We start from the raw sequence: 15,217 nt of genomic DNA, 5'->3' as shown, positions 1-15,217 counted from the left end.
GAAACAAGTTTTCCAGCCTTACCGACTTTGCACAAGGAGAACTATGCAAGGGCATCTAGCCAGAGATGTGGAAACTGGTGCTCTGGTGTCATCTTTCCTAGAAATTGCTGCAGAGTTTTCTACTGGAGATAGCAAGATATTTAAACAAGCTGTGTAGAGAGAGTACTGTTTTCTTGGTACATTGCTATAGTCAAGGGTGCAAAGATTTTTTAAATAGAGCCCAAGCATCTTGTTAGGCATTGCTTAATTATCACTCCTTTTTCTTGTGCAGGAATAACTTAAAACCTGCTCTCCCAGCACCTGAGCTAGTCTCATGTGACTCTTCTACATACAGACTGGGAGGTTGCATAAGGAGGTGCTAAGGTTGTAGGGGGGACATGCCAGGGCTCTGGGGCTCATCACTGAACTGCATTGAACTGCTCTTGGAGTGATAAAGTGTTTTGAGGAACCTGTTCATACTTGTGACTGAACTGTTCTGTGGGAGGGGGAAAATGAAGGCTTTTGAAGGGGACTCTGCAAGTTTAGACTGAACTCAGCAGCAACAGATGTTTAAACTCTCCTGAATGTAAGTTGATGCCTCTGCTTCAGGACAGCACCAGTTACAATGGGATCATCTTGTCCTGCAAGCCAGGAATAGCAGGCAATGGATCTGGAACACTGCTGTGAGAAAGTGGTCTTTTAAGGAGTTTTATAAGCAGCTTCCTTCTTTCTTTCTCTGTATAAGCAGGTTTGCACTCTGAAGGACTGTGCAAAAGGTGGGTACAGATCTAACACTGATGTTGTCAGGACTGTGTTGCTGGAGGCCATGTGAGTTGATGTAGCATGTGGTTTACCAGCCTGGATGCAGTGCTAGAAGCTGTGATAAATCATGACCTTGAGGAAACAAACACCCCAGATTTCTTGGGGCTCACCAAGAATGTTTATCTCCCTGTCTTGTGCCCAGGAATTTGTAAGCACTGCTGGTGTTCAGGCCCTGCTGGAGAAGAAGAGCTGGTGTTTGTAGCTTGTGCTGGTTACACAAGAAAAAAATACCTGGGTGCAGGATCTAGCTTCCAGCTGCTGAGAAAGCCTGAGCTATATTCTTGCTGAATGACAGTTTTTAAAGATGAGGTTTGTCTTGGAGCTTCAGGAAGTCCCACTTGTACAGTGGCACATGTCATGACTGCTCCTGCAGAAAGCTCCTGCAGGATGGTGGAGAGATGTCTGCAGAGGTGCTGGGAGAGTGAGGGTGCCAGTGCTGCAGCTGGATGTGCTCACTCAGGGCTCTTCAGCTGGAGACATGGGAAGCATTGACAAGAGCAGGCTTGGAGTCCTGCTTGGATTTGGGCCCAGTACAGACAGCAGACGTCTTCTGTGGGCATTGCTTGGGTGGGATTTTAGGAACAAGTAGAATGAGATGTTCTTGTTGCCCTGCCCAATAAATGCAAGAATCGCTGCCAGCATCATGAATATCTGACTACAAATAGTTTTATCATTAGAAAGTTGAGCCAATCAGAGCATGCCTTACAGGGAGCAGAGGCTCCCAGCGGTGTCCCTGGCTCTGCTAACAAGTAGTGCTTTAATGTGTGCAAAGCTTTTGCCGAAGGGCTCAGTGCATGCAAGAAGGGGGAGGTGAGGCTGAGGGATTTTCTGGGAGAGGAGGTGGAGTAGAAGAGAGAAGTCTGGAGTAAATTTACTCTCAATTATTTTTGTACTCATTTTTTCCCTTAAATATAGATGCACCTGGACTTGTAACAATTTGTGTTTAAGTGGTGGCAAAGAGCAGAAGACTCAAGGCTTTCAAATGTGCAGGGTGATATCAGTGTTGCAGTAGTACCTACAGCTCCCAGGCACAGATCAGGGCTCAGCTGCACTAAGAATAGTGGTTGGTAGTCTCTGTTTCATGGTACCTGTCTGTTAGTCTATCCTTTAAGGTATCAAAACTTCTAGTGAAATAGTCTGTGAAAATCCAGACATGGGGAAAATGGCTATCTTTCAGTGACTGCAGGAAGCAGTGCTGGGAAAGTTAGGGAGGAAGTGCAGACCAGGATAGAAATGAAGAGGACTTGGAGCTTTTCTGCTGAGGAAGACAGAAGTGTCTCACAGTGCTTGGCAGAGCCCCTCACTATGGGTAAATGGTGCGGATTCCCTGGCCTGCTTTGCCTTGTAGTTTTCTTTGACAGCCTGCTTTCCTCTCTGGTGCCAGTGTATTTCAGCTTTTTTCTTCTCCAGCCCACATACGCACCTGTAAGGCTGCTGTATTCTCCAAGATGCTTTCCACAGACTTTTTCCTTTGAAGGCCCAGCAGCCTTAAAACATGGTTTGTTTCTCTGTCTCTGATAACTCAGCTCTTCTAAATACCCTCCCCTGAGGCTCATTGTCCTCTTTGTGTCCCTATGTGTTTTGCTTCCCTTGCTGCCTTCTTGCTGTCATGTTTTTTTTTGTTTATCTGGTTTTTATTTTTAAAATTTTGTATAGGTGTATATAATAATTAAATAATAATACTAAATTAATATAATAAATACTTTTCTACAAGCTGGGGAGCTGAGTTTTGGATTTGAAGCAACCCGGTGGCAGAACAAGAGGCTGGATTGGATCACTGATGCTGAGAAGGTGGAAATGTGGAGACTGTTCCAGAGTGGCAAGGGTGGTGGCACTGGATGTAGGCGGACAGGGATGATTGCTTAACATCTCTGTGGGGAGCCACTGGTTGCTTTTAAGAAGTGACCCAGTGATCCTTGAGTAAAGAAAATGAGCTTGGCAGCCACGGTTTGAATTTGTCCAGAGTGGTGTAGGGCAGCACAACTGATGCACAAGGATGCACAACTGTATTCCCATCAAACAGCTGCCAGGAGCTGGCCTCTGCGCTTTTTTTTTTTTTTTTTTTTTTTTTTTTTTTTTCCATTATATAATTTGTGGGATGGGAAAATGAGACCTCTGGGCTCTTTACACAGGCAGGGACACTCTGGCTGCTTTCACTGTGATGATGGTTTTTGGAAGGCAAGAAGAGGGGATGTGTTGTTGCCCTGAGTATGAATTGTGTCTAAAAGGGGTCTATATATTTTTTTCGTCTTTTTTTTAAATTGGACAAAACAGAAGAATTTTCAGCCTCCATAAAGAGATATTTAAGTGCTAAATAGGATTTCGGTTCTCAGATTGGAGAGACTAATGGTCCTGAACACAGTGAAATTAAGTTAATTTTGTAGCCGTGTATGTGTGTGAGAGGAGGCGGTCCCGCTGGGCAGGTGAGTGCAGTGCCAGCCTCTCCCCTGCCTCTCCGGGAACCGGCTGCTCCTTCCCCTCCCAGGGCAGCGCCGAGCCCGGTTCCTCCCTGGCCTTTCCACCGAGCCACACTCTGCTCCTTCCAGCAGGGTCTTGGCTCCTCCGTTTATCTACGCTGCCAGGCTGGCGTTCAGCTTCTTTCTCCTTATCTGCTTAGCGTCCCCTTTGTGCTCCTTTCTTGGTGGCAAGGGCTGGAGAATCAGCCTCGGTCCCTCCCCCCCCCCCCCCGCCCTTCTCCCCATCTCCGGGCTGCTGAGGCTTTCCCACTCTCTCCCCTCCGTCTCCTGCTCTCTCGGCTCTTTGTGTGAGCTCTGCTCCTGACGCTCGCCACGTGGTGGTTGCGTTTCAGAGAGCTTGTGAGGCCTTGTGCCTGCAAACTTCAGTTCTCTTTGTTAAGCGAGGTGGGGAAAGGGATTGTGCTTTAGACGTGGATAGGTCGTAATCGATTTGCTTTCCCCTGAAGCATTTAAGCAGAGCAGAAAGCCGCCTGCTTTTCTGCAGGGTGCCCCAAGCACTACGGGCCCCTTCTCCGTGTTCACCTTCGTGCTTGTGTCCCGATTGATTTCTTTGTAAATGTGCTGTGGTATGCAAATTCTGGCTCTGCAGAGGGAGCGTTCCTAATCCCAACGTGGAGGCAGCTCAAGAAAATCCAACATTTTTGCAGGGTTATCCCCCTGGTTTTTTCCTCCGGGCTGGGAGTGTGCTTGCTACTGCTTTTTGCTTGAGAGCCTCTCTCCTGGGCTTGGTTTGCTGCTACTTGGCACCTTTTAGGATCAGTTACAATCCATGTAAAGTGGAGTACGGGCAGAGCAGCGCAGAATGAGTGCAAGGCAGTGCTTGGTGTGGAGCAATGAGGAATTGTTTAGCCTCTCTCATAGTTATCATACTGCTTTCTCAGTCTGAAATTACTAATGTACATGCAAGACAAATTAGTTCCGAGACTCTATTGAAGGCGGGAGAAGAAGAGGAATCAGAACTTGTTTTGGATAGTCTTTTACTAAAAGTTGAATGTTAAAAACAAAATTTTAAGATTTGCCATGATTGTTAGCTGCATTTTAAATATAGTCCTTGCTCTGCCTCCAGCTTGGCAAAAATGGGGGAAAACAAACAGACTTGTGAAATCTGTTGGAAAAATGTGATCCAGGAGCTGCTGGTAATTTAAGGGCATGTTAAACCTGACTACATCTTTTTGGGTATGAATATTATCCTTACAGCACCCTGTTGCACCAGGCCCCATGAAGACAGAAGGAGAGGAACTGTCTGTGCCTTGGGGAGCTTGTGAGCTAATAAATACAACAGTCAGCTCTCAGGAGAGCTGAAAGCGGACTGAATTTCGAAGATCTGATTTGAAATATTACAAATGTGTTATTTATGGTCTTCTATTTGATTTCAGCATTTCTGAGAGTGGGATGATGAGGAAGGATGACCCACATTGGGGCTTGAATACCGGGCTCAGGAAACCTGGCTCAACTCCCGCGAGCCTGGCACTGGATGCTTTGTGTGTGTCTGTTGATAAAAGCTCTCATCTGCTGGTAGGGGTGCTGTAAGGATAAGGACCTGGAAGGCTGTCATGGATGGGGGTGAGAGGAGGATATGCAACCATCACAGACATTTAAAAGTCGGATTTGTGTGGGTTAAACTGGGCATGCTCGCAGCCTGTTGAGTGCAGCTGCACACCACATTGGTGCATGACTCAGTGCTGGGTGGGATTTGATATATAAGCTGCTTGTGTGCTCACGTTGGTCTGAGGACAGGTGTCTGCTTCTGGAGCTGTACTGGGAGAGGAAGCTTTGCCCCCTTTTCAGGCTGCTGTCTCTGCTGCTCTACCAGCTGGACCACTCTGTAACCCCTAGAAACCCAGCCTCAGGTAGAAGCAGTTTAGGTGACTTCAGCAAAGGTGAGGTCTGCCCTGGATGTGCTCGTAGGGCCCGATTCTGCTGCTCTTGGAGAGCATGACCTCCAGCAGGGAGGAGGGACCTCCTCCAGGTGCAGTCATGGTGCCCTCCTGGATGTTTGACCTCTCCACAGCACCCAACTGGATTTGGAAGATGTGTATCTGCCACTGTACGTCATGGGCTTGAAAAGTGTTGGGTTTTGACCCAGGTTTTAAAGAATAATAATAATGTGAGGAATCTTTGTTGTCTTTGAGAGCTGATTGTGCTTAGCTGTTGCTGATTGGTTCATTCTAATGTATAAAATGACTTGGTACTGCAAGTGTACAGTAACTTAGGATTTCTCTCATTAGAATTTTTGAGTAGAGTCTTGTCTGGGTGGAGACACCGGTGTTTCCTATCTGCATGTCCTTCACAGCACTGTCTTGCCAACTGGTAATGCACTCACCCAGCAGCCTGGGTGCATAAGCCATTGAGTATAGATGGTTGTGAGGTTTTTTTCTGAACTGCCAACATGTAGGATGAGGAGGAGGAAAAGTGCATAAACTCTTTGGAGACCAGGTTCTAGTTAGTCAGAGCTGTTCCTGACTGTTTCTTGGCAAGGGTTTTTTGAAGTGTAGTGGAAAAAATAAACCAGTTACTTTATGCTAACCAAAAATCTACCTGAATCTACATTTTATACTGCTGGTGCTTTCTAGGCACTCAGTACTTCCAGTGGTAGCTTACCTCTGTGTTAAGCTATCTCAAAAGGATGCTGTCATATGAACTTTGGTTGGATGGGAAGGGAAGAGTGAACACTTGAGAGTGACTTTTTTGTTTGCTGTTCCTTCCCCTTATTCTCCAAAGGGTGCTTGGGGAATGGAAAGGATGTCTGGAGCCAGGGAAGTACTTGGGTTAATGATCTAAACAATATTGCTGTCTTGATGGGTAAGTGAATGGTGGGAGCTGCAAGGTCTGAGAAATGCTGCTGGCTTCTTGCACGTTTCTTCTGGAGGAAGAAGCCTTAGGATGCCAGAGGTGTCCCAGAGATGGGGGGGTTGGAGAGGAGCCACCATGCACTTCTCAGTCTCCAAAGAAAGCAACACTTGTGTATTCTCCATTTCAAATTACATATCTTTGGGTTTTTTTCTTTTTATTTTTTATGACTAGCATCTGGATTGTCCTTTCATCAGTGTGTAAAGACACAGTATATGAATGGGAGAAGGGGCAACTTGTTCAGTCTTGTGACAGTGTGGCAATAAAAATGACAGGTGACACTTATGTGCTAAGTAGCTAGGAAGAGGGAAGTTGTAGGATAGGATGTAAGAACCCTTAACTACATGTGTACAGTACTGGTCTTTAAATTAGCTGTTGCCTTTCCAGATAAAGATCTTGGGAGTCACAGTGGTTTTTTCATCAACTCAATGGTAATAATGAAAATGCAAGTATATTGTTAAAAGCTGTTTTGAAAGCATCTGAGGACAAACCAGAACCTCATTATGGCATGTTTTATAAATCCTGTGGTGTACCTGCCTCTTGAACATGGCGTCCAGTTCTGGTTGTGCCTTACTGCCATCCGTTTCCCATGCATACGTGCTTCTTGGAGCTGTAAGACACATAAAGAACAGGAATTGTTTTTGTTTCCCATCTATGTATGAGAGAGGCACAAAAGCTCAGACTGCCTAGTTTAGAAAATGGATGACTGAGAGGAGTGTGGTAGAGATTCTGTGAACCAGCAAGGGACATGGAGGAGGTGAACAGGGTGCAGTTTTTCTCTGCTTCGCATAAGGCAGGAAATGGGACCACCAAATGAAGTGACTGGGTGGCAGCTTCGAGCTGAAAAGGGAGTGTGTGCACAGGCTTTCTTTGTTCTGCTTCAGACAACAAACATATAATTAAATTGTAGCACTATGCCACAGGATGTTGCAGATGCCAAAATTACAAATGGGTTCAAAAAGGATTAGACTATTTGATGGACTTTTTATTCCCCCTCCTCCCATTAAATCCAATGATGGAGATACAGTGCCAGGATCAGGAAGTCTCTGATGAACCTGGTTTCGTTATTCCTAAGTGTACTGACTGTGAATAATGGGCAGTACTGGGCCCAAACAGCTGCTCTTGCTGGGAGCTGGGGAACACAACAGAGGACCTTATTCAATGGGTGGGAAGAGCTGAGGGCTGGCTTAGTAAATAAATGGGAGACCATATGAATGTGGAGCTGTGCATGTAGGAGTTGCTGATTGTCAGGAAACAGGGGAGGCAGCAGAATCAAGATGTATGATGGAAAGAAAGGAAGATATGTTTGCCTTAGCTTTGCTTCCTCATCAGTAGACTGTATGGCTTCAAATAGATTTACCAGTGCCTAGATATTTTTTGGCAGCATGAGACCCGGCATTTGAGGGAACTATGCTGTGTTATTGTTCCTTTTTTTTTTTAATTATTGAATTCCAAATGTGGATCATACTTGCATACAACGAGGCGTTACTTCTTGGTCACATAAATGAAAGTGGAAGGGAAGTAGCATAGAGGGAAGGAAATCTCTTGTTGGGACAGTGTTCTAGATTGAACAGAAACCAGCAGTAGTTGGCTCATAGCTTGCCTCAGCTTTCAGCTTGGCACTCAGAACTAATTGTGTGCATGCATTTGCCTATTTTTAACAAACTTTAAAATGGTTCACTGCATGGCTCTGTGAACATTCTGCATTGATTTTTTTTTTTTTAATTTTTTTTTTTTTTTTTAAGGGTTGTCGGTGTGCAGGGGTTCCCAGGGTTGGTGACTGGATGTGGGGCTCAGCATGGCAGCCATGGGTTGTGGGGTGGGAGCCATAGGGTGTGTGGGGCCCTGGTGGTGCTTGCTTTTGTTGCTACTGACTGGAAGGGCAGTAAGTACAGGAGGAGCTCTGGAGCTGCTGTGTCTCTGAATCAAAGCCTGGGGAGCCCAGGAATACCCTCTGTCACGTTGAGGATGGAGAAGTGCTCTTGGGAGGCCAAGTGAGCCTTGCAGGTGCAGCCTGAGGCATTTAGTGCAGGCTTTTGCTTTGTCCTTGTTGCTTGCTTTTTGGTCTTGCTGTCAGCATTGCTGTAGTATAACTACTAGCCTGCCTCCTTTAAAAGATAAAGTGGATGATGCATATTTTTGCATTCTTATGAAGGCTTGCAGGAGTTCTATGGTAAAATATGTATGAAATAGACATCTTCTCCTCTTAATTTTATATTTAGTTCTCTCTTCAAAAAAACTCTGACCCTTTCAAACGTCAGTACAAAACACTGGCCATGTCTAGACAAAAGCCTGTTGTGATTAGCAGTGGTGTGCTTCTCAATACTGAGTGTGTGTGCCTGGAACATTCATGCTTCTGATGTTACATTAATGTATTTCCTGCTCCTGTATGAGTTGCAGGGCTTTTGTATGCAGAACTCACTGCAGTGCTCAGATTGGAATTGCATGCATGTAGAAAAAATAATTTTACACACTTAAAGTGTATATGGAAAGGCTTTTTGCTTGTATAGTTATTCAGACCTCATCTATGGCTGCACATTGGTGCCACCTGCTTGCAGGAAAGAATGAGCAGACTCCTATTATTCAGGAAAAAAAAAAATAAATCAAGGCGAGGCCTCAACATCTGTTCTGGCTTTATTGTTTGGTCTGGCCTGGACTGTTGGCAAAATGTAGGCCACAGCTTTTGCTTTACTGCTAATTCTTAAACTGGAAAGGCATCTTGGATCAGATACATTCTTAATAAGCTTAAAATAAAATAGAAAAATACAAAGATGTGAAGTTCAAACTTAGTATGGGTTGAGCTTGATAACTTTAAAGAACAGGAAACTTCCTATCTGTGCCTTTTCTCATTTTCTTTTCCAGTTCTTCTAATGATAATATCACTGCAAAGTGACCTTTGTAATCATTGCTGGATGATTAATCTTTAACTGGGTAATTTTTTAAGCAATATTTTTCACACTGTTGTAATGTGTGATACCATGTTTTTTGGTGTGGTTTTTTTTTTTTTTTTTTTTTTTTTTTTGTAGCACAGCACCTACAGTTAGTCCAAAGCAGTAAGGCCCTTCAGCCTGCATTTCCAGTGCTGCTGCTCTGAATAGAAACCCAAAGAGTTGCCTGTCTTTCTTTAGACAGGTACAAAAATGCCCTCAGAACTTTATTTGCATATAGATTATAGTGCCAGCTGGGTGTAGTCGTGTATAGGAAGAGCTAACCACTGCTTAATTTATAAGTTTTTAATTAAGAAACCTTCCTCAACTTGCAGGATTCCAGTGTAAGATGTTCTGCTGGATTTGATGCAGCTGTAGTGTGTACAAAGATGGTATTTCTGTGAGGTACCAGCTACTGTATCTAAGCAGTCCTCAGAAAACAGGAATGAAAGGGAATCCACAAGCGTTATCTGCTGACTCCAGCAGAAGTCACATGCAGGAGGAAGTGGAGACGGGCAGCAGAGTTCTTCAAATGTCTTTGAATTGCTGCTTGAGACAGCAGTGCTGCCCTGGGGAAGGAATGTGGAAAAAGCTTTTCTTCTTACTCTCAATTTTGTTAGAATTTCTTTCTTGTGCCATGTAGGTGTTTTGTATCTTAGCTGTGCATTTACAGTAGCACTGAGCCCAAGTAGAATCAATGAACCAGTGGGAGCAAGGTTTTTCAAACTTTGGGGACCAGTGCCTCCCTTGTCTTATTTTGTTTAACAGTCATCATGGGTACTGTAAACAGGGGATTTTACTCTGTGTAATAAATCTAAGGTCTGCATTGATAAAGAAAATGCAGGGTTGGGAATGGAAGCACTTGCTTAATCTCACTTCAGACTTGCTGCAGAACTGCTCAAGAGTTCAACAGCTAAGTTATTGTATGTCAGCTCCAGCTCTTTCCCAAACAATAAAAACATCTATTCACCTTTGGGTATTATACAGTGCACGTTGTATATATAGTTCTGAGGGTTGCATAATAGAAGGAAGAAGTGTTTCTTAGTCCTTCTTTTTAAATCTGCAATATGTGATTTAAAAAGGAGTTAGTACCCGTTACAAGGGCATCAGAAAGTGCTGTTACTACTGCAGTAGCCTTTGTAGGTGGGAATCTTTGCCATCCTGTACTTTTGGATTTTGGTTGTTGTTGTGTAAACTTCTAAACAATGTATTCCATGAAGTTATCGATCTAGAATTTTTATCCTACCTGCTGCCTTGGAAAAAGATCAGTACATGAAAAATTCTCACTACCCTCTCACTTACCTTCACATGGTAAGTGTTCTTTAAACTTGGATTTGCCTATGTTTGCCTTCCAGAGGAGGTATGAAAGTGTGTATCATGCACCCAACAGTGGACATGCTTTTTCTGAGTTACCTTTTCCATTTTTAAATAATGAACAGGCTATCAGCAGATTCCCACTCTTGGTGTGTGTTGCAGTGCTCTCACATAGTCATCTGTTAAAGCATGGTTTGCCTTATTTGAAACTCAGAGGGCTTCAGTAGCTCTGAAATGCCTTCTGCAGACAGCAAAAACACATCAGAGACCACTGAGTAGGTTATGGAGAAGTAAGAATGCTTGAGTCTTCTTGGCAGAGCTTCACCCTCACTTGGGCAGGATGGAGCTGGGAGAAAAATGTCTCTTGGCATCTGCAAAAGATCATCTCCCCAAGGGGTCAGTATAGGTGCCAAAAGCAAAGTGCAGAGCTCTCTTGAATGGATCACAGTCATGGCTGGAATATGGACCATCCTTTGGGAGAGCTGTGGGACAGAAAAGCTCCCTCAGGAGCAGGAGCTCAAATGGGAGCTGGCACTGCTGCCTTGTGCAGAAGTAAAATAAAAGGCAACACTGTGATTGGTATCTCTTTGAGAGGCCTCAGCTCCCACTGAGTGTATTCTAGTGTGTTTCTTCTCTAACTTGAAGAAAAAAACCAAAATGGGATTCATCTGGCTGGAGCTGTGCAGTGCTGGGCTCCTGCTCACTGGTGGGCTCTGTTGCCTTTCTTTGTGTACACTGCCATGCCACCAGACAGCCTAAACTGGTGCCATGATTAAGGGAGGTGACCTGCCTGTCCCTGCTTCCTCTAGGAATTGGTAAAGCTATCTGCTTTTTTTGTTGGATCACTTTTTTTTTTTTTTTTTTTTTAAACCAAACCAAACCAAACAAAGAAGCTCAGGTTTGTCCCTACTTTTTTTTGCCAAGGAGATGTTGGTGCAGGTAAAAGGGGAAGCGGCTTCCTTCCCACCCTTTTGCATAGGTACTGCTGAACCATCTTGGTCCAACATGGGCCTGTCGCTCCCTGTGCACCCACTGAGCTGTTTGTCTCCTCTTGCAGCCAGCTGATTTGATTTAATAACTGGGGAAAATGCTGTTTGCTTTCTGTTTTGCGAGGTTAGTTTTAGCAAATGTGCTTGGCTTGGAGGAATAAATGCCAGAGTCAACACAGGATGGGGGAGAGGCAGGGAACACAAGTCAGGAGAGCAGAAAAATGCTGGCTGAGGAGGACCTCCTTTCCCTTCAGAAGTGGTGAGATGCTGGAGGAATTCAAGCTGGGAAATGCAAGCTTCACCCTTTAGCCTTTTGACACAGCTTTTCAGAGTCTTAGTTCATCTCATCAAAACAGATTCAGGTGGGATGGAGGGAGTGGTATTCCTGCCAGGAACAGCTTCCCCACTGTGCCGATGCCAAGTGCTCCATGGCTAACTTGAAAATGGGGAGAGGTCAGAAGGATGGGGAAGGTGCACTCTGACCTGTAGAGGGGACTTTGTGAGCAGTGCAGTGGCCAGTGACAGCTTCTGCTTGGCAATGTGCCCATTTTCCTTTCCCTGGCAGCTGTCCTGAATTCACAGCACCCCAGCAGAGGTGGGGAGAGAAGCACACTTGTTGCTTTCAGGCCCGCTTTGTGGTCCATTTGCAGGAACTCTGCTGAGCACGGTGGTTGAGGAGCCTTCAGGGCACACACACACGGCTTGTCTCTCTCACAGTGTTCTGGAGAGAGCCCGAACAAAGATCTGTGGCTTAATGTCAACACAAGTGTGTTCGTGGTGACAAACGCTGCAGTATGTTCAACACTGAGTGTATTCATACACTTCTGATCCCATCACCGCTACAACTTTAGGTTTGCCTGAGAGAAAATGCGAAGTTACAGTATCTGCAGAAGGACCCCTCAGATGCAAGGAGATACTTGTGTATCTGTTGGTGCAGGTAGGGGGGCCAGACCCAGGGTTTAAGGTTAATTGACACATCAGAGGACTCACTCGGGTATTTAGTGCTTGGGGTCCTTCAAGAAGTTCGTTGCAAAGAATTTCTAAGTTCCACCTTTCTCTTCTATTTCTACAGAGGATCTTGGCAGGTTTGATCCTCTGATCTCTGACTTGGGAGTAAATGCAGCAGAGGAGTGTGGCTCTGGGAGGATGGGAGTGGGTTTTAAGAGTTCTGGTTGCTTTTGTCTTTGCTTTCATTTTACTCTCTTTTTTAAAATTTTTTCCCTTCTATGTGACTTGGGATTGCTCAGGTATAGGGGCTAAAGTGGCTTTACCCCTGAGGCTTTAAACTTTGTGGGTGGTAATGGAAGAGCAGGACTGACATCCTTCTGTAGGCAAGTGAAAATTGGACAGATAGATGCTTGGGAGTAAGGCTGTCTGGTGTAGTAACCTTCACAGCAGGAAAAAGGCAGGCTTTAAAAACTCAGTCAAGATTTTTTTTTTAAATCAACCTAATGCTGAGTAAATTTCAGACTTGGAGTCTGAACTGACTGCTGCTGAACTGACAACTGACTGGTTGAAATCTGTCTTTTTCTGTGTGTTGCAAGAGCTTTCCTAAAGTTGGGGAAAAGCCATAGCTGCTGTGGGTCGGGGTTTCACGACTTGCAGTGTGCTGCTCATGCAGCCCATGGGCAGAAGTGATAGGAGCTCCAGCTCTGGCAGTGCCTCCCTGATGTGCAAATCCATATATTCCTACACAGTGTGGCCAGCTATATGCTGGTGCTGAGATGTGTTCTCAGAGCTCCAGGAAAAAAAGAAAACAGACAAAAATACAAGCCCAAAACTAAAATAAAACCAAAACCAACCAACCAAAAAATACTCCCCAAGACCCCAAAACACTACCAGCCCACAACTTCTTTTTAGAATAATGCTGGTAAACAGGTCTTGCCTCATCCCATCACCTGTAGAGTTCAACTGTTTGGGCTTGTGCAGTAAACCATATCTGTAAATGGGACCAACTTAAAAGATACAAGAAGATAGGGAAAGAGACATGGATGGCAACTGCTATGGAAAAAACGTGGTTCTGTGTCTGGTTGGGGCTATACATCTCTGCATGGGGAAAGGCAATGGGAGCTTGCATCTTCTGTAAGTTCTAGTAGTGGAACAAAATTTAGGGGGTGCTGCTTGTAGTAGGTCTTCCTCTTTGGAATAGAGGAAGAATCAATGGTTCCTCCCAGATTTAGAACCTACAGGAAAGCAATCAGTGGGAAAGTGATTACAGAATGTTTCCTCCTACAACAGCTGTGATAGGGAGCTAATGGCTGTGGCAGTGACTTTACAAATACCTGGTGGGCAGCCTAGATGAAAGTGCAGGATTAACTGGAAAGTCAGATGATCTGAGACAGTATTGTTTCTTCAAACACAGATTGTACTGGTTTAACTGCAGTTGCTTAAACAAGAACTCCATTGAACCTAAACTGATCTGTTCCCCTAAAAAAGAGTAACCTTTGCCTTCTTTATGTGGCTATTTTTATATAAAACATATAATGGATTATATTAAATTAACTTGTTAGCTTTGTCACCAAAGTCTGGAGTTTGAAATCACCCTGGTGTCCTTTGCCCAGAAGCAGGGAACAGGGGAATGAATCCTTCTGTGCTGGTGAGCTTTGTAGCTGTGCTTGGAAAGATACAGGACAGGAATGTAATAACTGCTCTGCTCTAAGCTCCCTCTTCCCTCATGGCTGATGCTCTGAAATAATAATTTCAACAGCCTTCCAAATTCTGAGCAAGCTCTTAAGCTCTTCCTTGCTGTGTCATATAGCAAAGGTACTTGGGCTGCATGTATTTATGACAGGGTCAACACTGCACTTGGAAAAATGTCCCTCATTTCTACCTAGTGTTAAGCCTCACTGCCAGAATTGGAATATTGGGCTCCTGACCTCCACTGGGTTACTGGGGGTGCATTGGGATTTGGGTGGAATGTGTTTCACTTCCTGGAGACCTGAGTGATGATTTCTGTCCTGGAGTATTATGAGATGAGAACATGATTTTTGTTGTAATGCAAAGTGATGAGAGAGACTTTTTTCTTTTTTCTTTTTGTGTTTTGAACCCTGTGTTTGACTTCAGTAGGACAGGAAGTCCTGGATAGGGAGAGCAAGATGCAAAAACTGATAAAGGGAAGGCTTAAGGCTTTCTTTGCATTCCCAACCTAGACTTGAAGTCAGCAAGAAAGTAAAATTTAATTACCAATGTTTCAAGATTTTTTTTTTTTTGTGAAATTATAATTTTAAACTCAGTGTTGTAATTTTAAGTTCAGACACCCTTCATGTGTATAGACCTGGTCTCCACACCCCCATCTCTTGCCAGCAAAGGCTGTTGTCTCACTCCTGTTTTTCTGCCTTCTGTAGAAAGTGATGAACATGCACAGTGCTCAAAATGTCTGGCATGTGCAGTTGCTAACCTTATTTTAAAAAAAAAAACTTTAAAAAAACCCCCAAATAGTGTGAAAGATAGTCATGGTGCTTGTCATGGAAAAAAATTACTAGTTCAATGTAAATGTGTTGCTGGTAAGAGGTTATTTTTAATGCATTCTATTTGTGCTCTAAATTTAAGGTTAAAATATTTTTTTGTCATCTAAATGCTGACTGTTCTTAGATTAGCAGATTTCAGTTTAAAACCAGTTGTCAAGCCATGAGCATTCACAGCATTGTAATTACTAAAAGTTGAGATGAGCAGGAGCTGGGTGCTGGCAGGCCTCTTGCTGCTGCAGTGGAGACATGAGAGCAGATAATGTTCTGATTTCATACCCTGTGCCACGAGGCAGTGTCCTGGCATTGCACCTTTTGTGTTCCTAGATCTTTTCTGACTTATTTGTTTAAGGCACCATAAAGTGATGGTTGTGTGTCTAATTGCACAGTGCAGG

The 15,217-nt window shown here is 44.2% G+C and overlaps 1 protein-coding gene across 3 annotated transcripts in view; it reads left to right on the top strand.

Moving 5' to 3' along the window:
• RCOR1 (REST corepressor 1) overlaps nucleotides 1-15,217 on the top strand; it is an 83,739-nt gene that overhangs the window by 25,383 nt on the left and 43,139 nt on the right. The window lies entirely within an intron of this gene.

This window comes from Heliangelus exortis, chromosome 5 (genome assembly GCF_036169615.1).
Source record: "Heliangelus exortis chromosome 5, bHelExo1.hap1, whole genome shotgun sequence".
NCBI lineage: Eukaryota > Metazoa > Chordata > Aves > Apodiformes > Trochilidae > Heliangelus > Heliangelus exortis.
This window is presented reverse-complemented; position numbering and strand designations above follow the sequence as displayed.